At 44.7% G+C, this 13594-nt stretch overlaps 1 protein-coding gene across 6 annotated transcripts in view; it reads right to left on the bottom strand.

Annotated features, from left to right (window-relative positions):
* The window catches only part of LOC140187862 (protein CBFA2T2-like), a 221545-nt gene that overhangs the window by 84711 nt on the left and 123240 nt on the right, over nucleotides 1–13594 (bottom strand). The window lies entirely within an intron of this gene.

Genomic DNA, 13594 nt, shown 5'->3' on the forward strand with positions numbered 1-13594 from the left:
CATTTCACTTTTCACCCTTAACCCATGATCTTTAGTTCTGGTCTCACCCAATCTCAGTGGAAAAAGCCTGATCTCATTCACCCTATCTATACCCTTCACAATTTTGTATATCTCTATCAAATCTCCCTTCATTCTGCTACGCTTTGTGGAATAGGTCCCGACTTATTCAACCTTTCCCTGTAATTCAGGTCCTCAAGTCCTGGCAACGTCAGTGGGAAAAGCCTGCACGCACTTACCCTATCTCTACCCCTTGTTTATTCGTGACATGCCATGTCATAGGACGCAGGCAATCATGATCAATTGGTCATTTCATGATCTTGATTGTTCTTGGCAAATTTTTCTACAGAAGTGGTTTGTCATTGCGTTCTTCTGGGCAGTGTCTTTACAAGATGGGTGACCCCAGCCATTATCTATCCTCTTCAGAGATTGTCTGCCTGGTGTCTGGTCGCATAACCAAGCTGCTCATACGACCAATCACCATCTACTCCCATCGCTTTACATGACCCTGATTGGAGGGCTAAGCAGGTGCTACTCCTTGCCCAAGGGTGAGCTGCAGGTTAGCGGAGGGAAGGAGCTCCTTACAGCTCCTTCGGTAGAGACGTATCTCTACCCCACCGCCCATTATCAAAGTATAAGCCACCATTTACTATGTTGAGATTTTTTCTGCAGACATTTACAGGAAAATAAAGAAATACAATAATATTTGTGAACAACTACACATAAATAAAAAACATCAAACAACCAATATGCAAAAGAAGACAAATAGTGCAAATAAAATATATAAATTAGTAATACTGAGGACAGGAGTTGAAAGTGAGTCTGTCAGCTATGGAACCAGTTCAGTGTTAAGGTGAGTGAAGTTATTCATGTCAGTTCAGTAGCCCAGTAGTTGAAGGGTAAAAATGATTCCTGAACCTGATATGTGAGCTAATCGCTCCTGTACATCCTTGTCAATGGCAGCAGTGGGAAGAGCACAGCCTGGATGGAGGGGGTCCTTGATGATGGACGCTGCTTTATTGTGGCAGGGCTTCTTGCAGATGTGCTCAATGGTGTGGAGGGCTTTACCTGTGATGGACTGGGCTGTATCCACCATTTGTTGCAGACGTTCCCATTCCTGTGCATTGGTGTTTCCATACCAGGCTGAATTGCAACCAGTTAGGATACTCTGCCCTATAGAATCTATAGAAGTTTGTCAAAATTTTAGGTAACATGCTGAACCTATGCAGTCTTCGAAGAGTTGTGCTGTTGTGCCTTCTTCGTGATGGCATTTATGTGTTGGACCCAGGAACGATAACACCAGGGAATTTAAAGCTACTGGCCCTCTTCATCTCCAATCCCTGAATGAAGCTTGGCTCACAGATCTTCAGTGTCTTCCTCCTGTAATCAACAATCGAAGGATTAAATCCTGGCCTGTGGTGGGGGAATGTGTGGATGAAGGGGGAAGATCCCAGAATTATTAACAAGGCCCCTCCAAGCAAAAGTCTGGATGAAATTGAGACAGAACTGGCTTCTTCACACATACCACCCACATCAAAGTTCAAAACTTCAAAGTTTATCTATTATCAAAGTAGGTATACGTTATATAACCTTGTCTCCTTACAGGCAGCCATGAAACAAAGAAACCCTACAGAACCCATAAAAGAAACAACCATCAAACACCAATGTACAGACAGAGGGAAAAAAAAACAAATCATGCAAACAATAAACGCAAGCGAATAGCGTTCTGAACTGAAAGACAGTCTATCTATAGACCCACACAAAATGCTGGAGGAACTCAGCAGGCCAAGCAGCATCCATGGAAAAAAGTACAGTCGATGTATTGTACCGAGACTCTTCGGCAGGACTGGAGAAAAAAACGGAGGAGTAGATTTAAAAGGTGGGGGGAGGGGAGGGAAGTTGATTGGTGGAAGTGACAGAGGGTCATGGAAGAAAAGCGGGGAGCAGCACCAGAGGGAGGTGATGGGCAGGCAAAGAGAAAAGGGTGAGAGAGGGAAAAGGGGATGGAGAATGGTGAAGGGGGGGGGCATTACCAGAAGTTCCCAGTGCCCATCATTTTAACTCCACTTCCCATTCCCATTCCGATATGTCAATCCATGGCCTCCTCTACTGTCGTGACGACGCCACACCCAGGTTGGAGGAGCAACACCCTATATTCTATTTGGGTCACCTCCAACCTGATGGCATGACCATCAATTTCTCGAGGGTAATGGTCCCCCTCTCTCCTTCACCGTTCCCTATCCCCTTTTCCCTCTCTCATCTCATCTCCTTGCCTGCCTATTGCCTCCCTCTGGTGTTCCTCCCCCCTTTTCTTTCTTCCATGGCCTTCTGTCCTCCTATCAGATTCCCCCTTCTCCAGCCCTGTATCTCTTTCACCAATCAACTTCTCAGCTCTTTACTTCCCCCTCCTCCTCCTGGTTTCACCTTTCACCTTGTGCTTCCCTCTCCCCTCTCCCCCCCCACCCACCTTTTAACTCTGCTCCTCATCTTTTTTTCTCCAGTCCTGCTGAAGGGTTTTGGCCCAAAATGTCGACTGTTCTCTTTCCCATTGATGCTGGCTGGCCTGCTGAGTTCCTCCAGCATTTTGTGTGTGTTGCTTGGATTTCCCGCATCTGCAGATTTTCTCGTTTGTGTACAGACCCTTAGCTCAGCGCAGAGCTGTGTGAGTGTCACAGAGCAGTAAGCTGAACCAGCCCTTCTCTCACCTGAGGCCCTGACACCCTGGCTCAGTGCCTAAATCATCATCCAACATCGGGTTCAGTTGTCTGGTATGCTGTGGAGCCTGGACCCTGCAGCCTTGATTCAGCCTGTATCTGACCTTTACAATTCAACCCGGTGCCTAAATCGTTATCTAAACGTTGGGTTCATTTACTTTGGTGTGCTCTGAGGCCTGGACTCTGCCACCTTGAATCGGTCTGTGCCCGATGCTTCCGATCCGGCCTGGCACTTAAATCGGTCGAAGCCCGGGCCTTCCTTGCTGTCAGCACCGGGCCCACTACCTCACCTTGGTTCTGTCACACTGAATTGCCTCCAAGTCCAAAGAAAGGTACAGACTATTGCTTGTGGTGATCATTTACCAGAAAAAGAGAGATGAACAAAGTATTGAGTTGTTTTTCCTTGGCCACCGGCCAGAAGTCGCTGGGATTCACCAGCATCATCTATTTTGATAAGCAATGCGAACTCTATGCAACAGGTCAGCCAATATTAACACTGCTTTTACATAACTACCTGTGTAATCCGATTCACGATCTAATTTAGAAATGATGGTGAAATGTAAAATGCCACACCATTCTCAGCAATTAACCAAGTGGGTGTGTTAAAGTGCAGTAAATACACAACCTTGTTACTCAGGTGACAGAGGCTGCTATTAGCTCAACTGTATGATTCAGACAACAGTTACACAGAATCTCCAATCACTTGTCATGACTCTCCCTGCTGTTATTTATGTTAAAGCCTGTAAATACTTGATGTCATCTCCACTCCTGATTCTTTGCCAGACTTTATTTAGGGCATTTCTGTGTGGGCCCCCAAAAGGTCAATCTCTATCCTCAGGCCCTCCTCAACGGTGAGCAGTTTTAAGTTCCTGGGTGTCAGTATCTCAGAGGATCTATCCTGGGCCCAACGTACTGATGCAATTATGGAGAAGGACCACTAGCAGCTCTGCTTCATTAGGAGTTTGAGGAGATTTGGTTTGCCCCTAAAGGTTCCAGCAAATTTCTGCAGATACACCATGGGCTGGTTGTACTAACGCCTGGTATGGAGGCTCCAGTGCAAAGGATCATAGACTCAGCCAGCTCCTTCAAGGGCACAACTCACCCCATCTCTGAGGACATCTTCAAAAGTTGGTGCCTCAGGAAGGTGTCATCCATCACAAAAGAATCAGAATCAGATTGAGTAGCACCAGTATATGTCGTGAAATTTATTGACTTTGCGGCAGCAGTTCAATGCAGTACATAATAGAGGAAAAACTGTGAATTACAGTGAGTGTGTGCGTGTATATATATATATACATACACATATACACACACAAATTAAATAAAGTAGTGCAGAAATGGAAATAAAAGTAGTCAGGTAGTGTTCATGGGTTCATTGTCCATTTAGAAATCGAATGGCAGAGGGAAAGAAGCTGCCCCTGCATCATTGAGTGTGTGTCTTCAGAGTAATTGGTAGCAATCAGAAGAGGGCATGACCTGGGTGACGGGGATTCCTTAATGATGGACTGCCTTTTTGAGGCATCGCTCCTTGAAGATGTCCTGGATACCCTTACCATTCAGGGCATGTTCTCTTCTCATTACTACCATCATGCAGGAAGTACAGCAGCCTGAAGGCACACAAGGTTTTGGGAATAGCTTCTTCCCCTCTGCCATCAGATTACTGAACAGTCCATAACCCCATAATCAAAAACCTCACTATTCATCTTTTGCACTACTTCTTTTATGTTTTTATTGTAACTTATAGAGCAACACACACAAATACTGGAGGAACTCAGCAGGTCAGGCACCATTTATGGCGAGGAATAAACAGTCAACTTTTCAGTTCAAAACCCTTCATCAGGACTGGAAAGGAAGGGGGAGGAAGCCAGAATAAGGTGGTGGGAGAGCAAGTTGGCTGATCCCAAGTGCGTGCAAGGTGAGGAGTCTCCCAGCTACCCTGCGTTCCCTGGCCTCAGTGAATTAAATGGTGGGGTTGTGAAGCCTCTGAGCTCTGAAACACACTCAGTCTCATGCCCAGGCCCCTCCCTGGGTCCCATCTCCAAATTACATCAATCTCGCATGCACTGAACAGAATGGGTTTTACCTCATGTCTGGGAATGTTAGCCCACTCGAAGTGATCTGCCTTCTCTCTCTCTCTCAGAGGGTAATTAGAGAGCTTACATAGGGACCTCTAGATGTTTCAGTTGATCAGCAATGAGTTCACAAAGGAACTTATCATCTCAGCAGGTACTCTCGGTGTTGAGTTTCACTCAGTAATCCACCTGCCAGGAACCAGTCCCGACACCAACAGCGTGATCAATCAGCAAACCAGCCACCTCACAGAACATCCTTACTATACTTGCCTTCTAGAAGATTAGAACATAAAAACAAGGATATAAAGCTGAGACTTTACAAAGCACTGGTGAGGCCTCAGTTGGAATATTGTGAGCAGTTTTGGGCCCCATATTTTAGAAAGGATCTGTTGAAACTGGAGGAGGTCAAAGAAGCTTCAAGAAAAGGATTGAACGGCTTGTCATATGAGGAGTGATTGATGGCTCCGGCCCTGTATTCACTAGAATTCAGAAGATTGAGGGGCGACCTCATTGAATCTTTAACAAATGGTGAAAGGCCTTGGTAGAGTGGATGTGGAGAAGGTGTTTCCTATGTTAGGAGATTCTAAGCCAGAAAACACAGCCTCAGAATAGAGGGGCGTCCTTTTAGAATGTAGATGTGGGGAGAAAATTGGAGCTAGTTAGAAAATGGATTAGCCATAATAAAATGGCGGAGCAGACTCAATGGGCCAAATGGCCTAATTCGGCTCCTATATCTTATGGTCTCCGAATCAGAATCAGATTTATTGTCACCAGTATGTGACGCGAAATCAGACTTATTATCACCGGTATGTGTTCAATGCAATACATAATTTAGAAGAAAAAACAAAATAAAATAATAATAAATAACTAAATCAATTACAGCATATGTATATTGAATAGATTAAAAATTGTGCAAAAAACAGAAATACTATATATTAAAAAAGTGAGGTAGTGTCCAAGGGTTCAATGTCCATTTAGGAATCAGATGGCAGTGGGGAAGAAGCTGTTCCTGAATCACTGAGCGTGTACCTTCAGGCTCCTGTACCTCCTCACTGATGGCAACAGTGAGATGATGGCATGCCCTGGGGGCTGGAGGCCCTTAGTAATGGACGCTGCCTTTCTGAGACATCGCTCCTTGAAGATGTCCTGGGTACTTTGTAGGCTAGTACCCAAGATGGTGCCGACTAAATTTACAACACTCTGCAGCTTATAAAGGAAAAGACATGCACGTGCATATACCCTCACGCTCATAGACACACACACACACATAAAACTTAACTGCATGCATGCATACACACACACACACACACACACACATATACACAGACACACAAACACCCACATGCATGTGGTCTCAAATGTCCACACACACACACCAATAAACAAAGATACTCAGAGCCCCTAACATAAGTGCACACACATCAATGCAATACACACACACATTCATACGCACAGAGACACACACAATCACATTCACACAGACAAACACACACATCAACATTTGCAAACTTTGCTCAAGTTTCTGCTCATATAGCCAGTTAAAGAATTATGCAAATAACTGCACTCCAGTGAGTTTCCCTCGGCAAAATCAAAGACAATTAAAGCTGGCTAATGTCGATCGGAATGGCTTGCAATGTCTTACTGGTGCTAATGTCAGCAGTGGACCCGGTAATTGAAATGGTTTCCATTATCTTTGCAGTGAGCAATTTGACACACTGCAGACTGCAATGGGAGTCAGAGGGTTACATTAGTATAATGAAAGGCAGGATCAGGAGAAGGCTCTTCCAGCTGCTTCCCACATTCAACAATCAGCTCAAATATCCAAACACATATGGTCCCTGTCATTTACTCTTCCCTTGGAGGGCGGATGATAACGTTTCGAGCAAAAAAAAATTCTCCCATTCGAATGATTGCCACTAAGTGATATGGTGCCCATATGGTGTGCGATAATTCCACGAGAAAAATGGTTCGCAGTGTGGTTTCACGCTTACACTTTGCAACAGAGACACACACACACAGACATCAACCCCCATCTCTACCCCCTTGGGAAAGCAGATCCTGCAATGAATGTTGCTCAGTCAAGACGGCTCAGAGGAACCTTGCTGCTACAGGGAAACTTAACCCCATCTCTTCAATAAAAATTGAAGGCATTTAAAATTAACATATAAATCAAGGAATATCATGAATATGCTGAGCAGAAAATGGTGGAAGTCTCTGAGAGGAAATTTGCAATCTCTGTGGGTTTCTAACCAGAACACTCATTCCCGGTTCCAAAAACAGCTTTTTATCTACGTTTCACTACAGGTAGTTTCCAGGTTACGGCAGCGTTCAAAATCAGGTTTATTGGCACTGACGTATATGGTGAAATCTGTTGTTTTGCAGCAGCAGTACAGTGTGTAACATTAAACAATTACAATAAGAAATATATATATATATGAAAGGTAGTGCAAAAATAAGCAAAGGTTTGAGCGTTCATGGACCGTTCAGAAATCTGAAGGAGGAAGGGAAGAAGCTGTTCCCAAAACATTGAGTGTGTCTTCAGGCTCCTGAATCTTCTTCCTGATGGTAGTAATGAGAAGAGGGCATGTCCTGGATGACAATGTCCTTCATGATGGATGGCACCTTCCTGAGGTAGTGCCCTTTGAAGATGTCGTTGAGGGTGGGGAGTTTAGTGCCCACGGTGGACCTGACTGAGTCTACAACCCTCTGCAGTTTATTCTGATCCTGTACACTGGAGCCTCCAGATCAGACAGTGATGCAGCCAGTCAGAATGCTCTCCATAATGCATCTGCAGATATTTGCAAGAGTCGTTGGTCTCCCGTATAGGGCTCCATTCCTGAGAACTGTCTGTAACTCGATGTATGAGATTCTTCATGTGCAGGAGCCTCAGTGTACCTGAGTCCCGGTGTGCGCGAGTCCCGGTGTGTGCGAGCCCCGGAGCACACAGGTCTTGCCGTATGTGTGTCCTGGTGTATGGGGGTGCTCCAAGGTTGAGAGTGCGGGTTCATTGTAATGCAACCAGTTTTCCACGATCCTCTGAATCTGCACTGAGCTCAAGTCCCACTCCGGTGTCCTTTTCACAAAAACATGCAGAACAGGCGGAGGGTAAGTGACACAAGTGAGGGGGCAATATTTCAGATGTAGTCATTACGCTGATCTCCCTGTCTGTCTTCACAAATGAATGTAGCACAGGTTAATTTGAACATTTACACATTACCTTTTGAGTGAACTTGCTATGCATAAATTTGGCAGCCAGGTTTCAGATTAAAACAGCAGATCGGAACAAATTTGCTGGCTATGGTGTATGTTGCTATGTGAAAGTCACTATTTACTATTGTCTTTTTTTAAAATCTGAACTGTGTTAGGGGATGCATACAGTGAGAATGAGGTACATGTCAACTGGTGTGGAGAGAATTTTACACCAACACCAGTCAGTATTGGGGCTGCCAATTCTGATGTTTGTTCCTGCATGATTTATCTCCAGATATCTTGTTTATCCAGATTTCTCTCTGTCCAGTTTTTTTTATTGTGAATAATTCAATATGTTCTCTCCATCTGCCTCCTCCAAGGTGACCTCAACCATGTGTAGTTAGGAGGCTTGCGTACCTCAACAACCTGGAGTTATGTTGGCTGGAGTCAGGGCTTCATGCTTTGGCTCTTGGTAGGATAACCCATGCCCAGCAGGGCAAAGGGTAAAGGTCAGACTAAGAATGGTCCACCATTCCTCTGGCTTTGGAGGCTCAGCTCAGGGTTAACAACCCTGAATGGACAAACAAAACTATTACAGAAACAGCAATGAAGAATCCTTCTACATCTGTGTGTGACGGTATGAAGATAGCCAAGGACAGACAGAGATGGAGAACCTTCATTGCTGCCCTAAATGCCACAAGCCATGAATCAGTGATTCTCTTCCAATCCTCACTTGCTACTCAACAATTCCTTAATCCTAAATGGGCAGTGAGTATCTATCTAGCTGGGGGCAGCACAGTAGCATTGTGGTTAACGCAATACTTTACAAAGTCAGCTGTAAGATCAGGGTTCAATTCCCATCCCTGACTGTAAGGATTTTGTACATTCTCCCCTTGACCGTATGCGTTTCCTCCAGTACCCTCCCACAGTCCAAAGACGTACAGATCAGGGTTAGTAAATTGTAGGCATGCTATGGTGGTGTGGAAACATGGTGACACTTGCAGGCTCTCCCAGAATGATCCTTAACACAAAACAATGGGATTTTATCGTATGTTTCGATACTTTGACCTACATGTAACAAACAAAAACTAATCTATCTCCCTCTTCCTTTCTCACAAACACAAACGCTTTTCTCACAGCGGGTACTGGAAAGGAAACTTGAGTCATTCAGTCAGAAGATGTTATGAAAATCCTTCTGCACTACATTGGCCATGAATCAGTGAGTCTCTGATACGCAATAATTCCTTAATACACTTTAATCCCTACTACCTCTGTACTCCACCGTTATTTCGTAGTGCCATGTAGCTGTGCACTTCCTGTTACAGAGTAATTTCTCGTTACTTCACACCCCTTGTTTCCTAGTAACTCTTTGTTATACACACAAATTGTTGGAGGAACTCAACAGGTCAGGTAGCATCTATGAACAGTCAACGTTTCGGGTTATGTTTCAGTCCTGAAGAAAGGCTTGGCTCGAAATGCTGACTGTTTATTTTTCTTCATTGAGGCTACCTGACCTGCTGAGTTCCTCCAGCATATTATGTGACTAGAGGTCACATGCTTAAGCGGAGAGGGGAGAAGTTCATCGGAGATCTAAGTATTTCATTCAGAGAGTGGTGAATATATGGAATGAGCTGCCAGAGGAGGTGGTGGAGGCAGACGTAAATACAACATTCTGAACGGAGTGTGGGAAGGTAATTGTACAGGACATAGAGCAGGAGTTCCTAAGCCAGGGTCCACGGATCCCTTGGTTAGAGGTAGGGAACCCCTGGTGTAGAGGAATACAGGCTTAAAATGGCAAATGCAATTAGCACAGATTTGGCATTTCGGTTGGCATGGACAAGATGGGTTGACAGGGCAGGTTTTAGTGCAGTGTCATGTCTACAACTCTGACTATCCAGACGATTCGTATCACATCCTGATGTGAAAACAAGGCGAGTTCATTGTTAGAAACGGCAGTCTTGATGCACCTTAGATACTTATGCTTTGTCACAGTGAGAAAACAAATTTCTGACAAAAAACCCTGGAGGCAAAGCCAGAGGATTTGCATTTATGAACAATTAGATTAGCCCTCCAATTAATCTCAGCTATGAGTAGGCAGACTGAATTGTCGGTCTTTTTAAATAGAGGGGACATCTCAATTTGCTATTAAACATTAAACCAATTGTACTGCAGTGGCACACATAACAGCATTTACTGTTTCCTTGTTCCTGGGAGTAGAGTCACAGAGTAATAGGACCATTAGGCACAGGAGGATAATTAGGCCATTCAGCCCATTAAGTCTGCTCCACCATTCCATCTTAGCTGATTTATTATCTCTTTCAACTCCATTCTCCTACCTTCACCCCATAACCTTTGATACCCTTACTAATCAAGGACCTATTAACTTCCACTTTAAATGTACTCAATGACTTGGCCTCCATAGTTGTCTGTGGAATGAATTCCACAGATTTGCCACTCTCTGGCTAAAAAAATTCCTTCTCATCTGTGCTTTAAAGAGACGTGCTTGTATTCTAAGGCTGTGCCCACTGGTCCTAGACTAACCCCCCCCCCCCCCACTTTAGCAAACATCCTCTCCACATCCACTCTATCTTGGCCTAATACAGCTTGGAAACAGGCCCTTCGGCCCAACTATCCCATGTTGACCACAACATCCGCCCTGCTAGTCCCAGTTGCCCAGTTCAGCTCTAACTTTCCAAGCACTTCCTCTCCATGTATCCAAAAGCCTCTTCAATGTTGCATTTGTACCAGCCTTGACCACCTCCTCTGGCAGCCCACTCCCGGTCCTCACTGGTTAAAGCTGTTACCTCTCAGGTCCCTTTCAATCACCACAGCGGGGTTGCGGTTAGCGTGATGCTATTACAGTTCGGGGTGTCAGGGCTTGGAGTACAGTTCCGGTGTCACCTATAAGGAGTCTGTTTTCCCCGTGGAATGCATGACTTTTCCCCGGGAGCCCTGGTTTCCTTCCACCGTCCCAGGACGTACCGGGTAGGTGAACTGGTCAGTGTGAATTGCCCACTGATTAGGTCAGGGTTAAATCGAGATTGTCGGGTGGTTGCTGGGGCGACATGGCTCAAAGAGCCAGAACAGCCAATTCCGCACTATATTGCTAAATAAAATAAATAATTTATAATAAAATAAAAATTAAATATCTTCCTTCTTGTATCCATGCCCTCTAGTTTTGGACTTCCCAATCACCTTATCCATATCCCTCCAGACTTTATAAACTTCTAGGAGGTCTCTTCTCTTCTCCTTGATTGAGCATGGCCAATCTCTGCCTAAAACGTCCAGTCCAGGCAGCATCCTTGTAAATCTCTTTGGCACCATCACCATCTTGACAATGTCTTTCCTATAACAGGGTGACCAGTACCTTACATAACACTCCAAGTGCAGTCTTACCAACACCTGACGTAACTGCAATATAATAACCCTGCTCCTGAACTCCATGCCCTAATGGATGAAGTTAAAAAAGTTAAAAGTCTGTCCCGAGGCAATCAGGCCGATGTGGCCCATCAGGCTGATGCTTATGCCGGTTTCTGTGGCGTGAAGCGACTGAGAGTACGAGGTTAAACCCCCAGCATTTTGCCGGTACCCATTTTCAGCTGGGTGGACTGGAGCAGTGTGTGGTTGAGTGCCTTGCTCAAAGGCACAACACGCTGCCTTGTCCGAGACTCGAACCCACAACTTTCAGGTTATGAACCCAACGCCCTAACCACTTGGCCACGCGCCACTGGATGAAGGCCAGCACATTAAACATCCTCCACAACTGCCCTCCCTCTGCTTGGATGCTGAGCAAACTGTGCACGTGTACCCCCAGCCCCTCTGTTCATCACACTTGTCAGTGCCCAGCCATTCACTGTACAAGCCCTATCATGTTTTAAATGTCCTAAATGCATCACCTGACACTTATCGAAGTTGAAGTCCATTTGCCGCTCCTCAGTCCATTTCTCTAACTGACTGAGATCTCTTTGCAATTCACTGTACCCTGCTATACTATCAACAAGAGTTTACTTCCTTACCTACTGCCCGTTACGTCGCTGGCGTTTAGGGCATCAATGAAGGTCCTCCATCTCTGGTGGTGTTCAGGGCTTCCTCTTAGTTTTCACTATTATCAGTCATGCAGGTTCCAGGTGGAGACTCAGGAATACTATCGCACCCCACTAACGTGGAGGACCAGCGGACAACTCTTCGTTTGGCCTCTACCCTTTGACCTGTTTGGCTTGGCTGACCCTACCCAGAGCCAAAGCAAGAAGTCCTGACTCCAGCCAACATTGCTCTCCAGGTCATTGAGGCACGCAAGCTCCAAACCCAATGACAAGGTTGTGGTCCTCTTGGACAAACTGCGCATAGAACAAGGCCCTTTGGCTCATGATATTGTGCTAAACTCTTACTCCAAGATCAATCTAACGCTTTTCTCCCACATAGCCCTGCTTTTTTCTTTCATGCATATGCCTATTTAAGAGTTTCTTAATGCCATCTAAACTATCTCCATAAATAATGAATAAGATATCAAACAGATCCCAGAGACTCCTCCAGGTGAACAATAACCCTTAAGCTATCCCTCTCTGCTTCCCATCATTGGGCTGATTCTGAATTCGCCTTGCAAACTCACCCTGAATCCCATGCGGCCTAATCTTCCTGATCAGCCAGGCATGTAGGACCTTGTTAAAGTCGTCACCAAAGTACATATAGACAACATGCACTGCCCTTCCTAGATCTTAGTTAGCTCTTCAAAAAAACTCCAGATTTGTCACAAACATGGCCCCCCAGGACACAAAACCATTCTTGATCAGGGAAGAGTACAAGCTGGTAGGCCACCTCCCAGCTTCTCACATCATCATCCCTCGTCATTTGATCTATCCCCTGCCAGCTTGTACTCCTTCTCCTCCCCTCATTCTGGCTTCTTCCTCCTTCCTTCCCAGTCATGATGAAGGGTCTTGACCATTTATTTCTCTCCATAGATGCTGCCTGACCTGCTGAGTTCTTCCATTTTTGTGTGTTTGCTCAGGTATTCACTCCTCCCCCCTTACACGTTGGGCAGAAGATACGAAAGCCTCTGAGCATGTTCCAGCCAACTGAAGGACAGCTTCTATCAGACTCTTAAACAGATCTCTCATATGCTAGAAGATGAACTCTTGATCTCCCAATCCACCTTGTTGTAGTCCTTGCATTTTAATTGCTTATCTGCTGTTTATTTCCTTTGAAACTGCAACGCAGTTCCTTAAGGTTGTTAGAGCCGGGTTTGGAGGTAGTGGGGATAAGCTCCAACCACCTTTTCAATGCTCCCAATACATGTGCCTCTTTCTTTTTCTTTATTAATCTTTTTATTGGTTTAAACGGAGCATAAATACAATCAGGAAGAGAACCATCTCAAATATATATATCAGTAACAATACAAACCGAGATTAAGATCATAGATATTGTGAAACTAGTATAAAATATGTAATAAAAAAACTGAAAACAGCAATTCTCCTCATCAGTTTATGAAAAAAAAAGAAAAAAAACATTAAGTTTTAAATGAAGAGGAAAAAACCCCTCTATACTATATAAAAAACCAAAAAAAAACGGACTGGGCAGTCCATTTTGACGATAGGACCAAAAAAGAAAGACTTTCTGATCAAATCT

The sequence above is a fragment of the Mobula birostris genome, chromosome 2, assembly GCF_030028105.1.
Source record: "Mobula birostris isolate sMobBir1 chromosome 2, sMobBir1.hap1, whole genome shotgun sequence".
NCBI classification, from domain to species: domain Eukaryota; kingdom Metazoa; phylum Chordata; class Chondrichthyes; order Myliobatiformes; family Myliobatidae; genus Mobula; species Mobula birostris.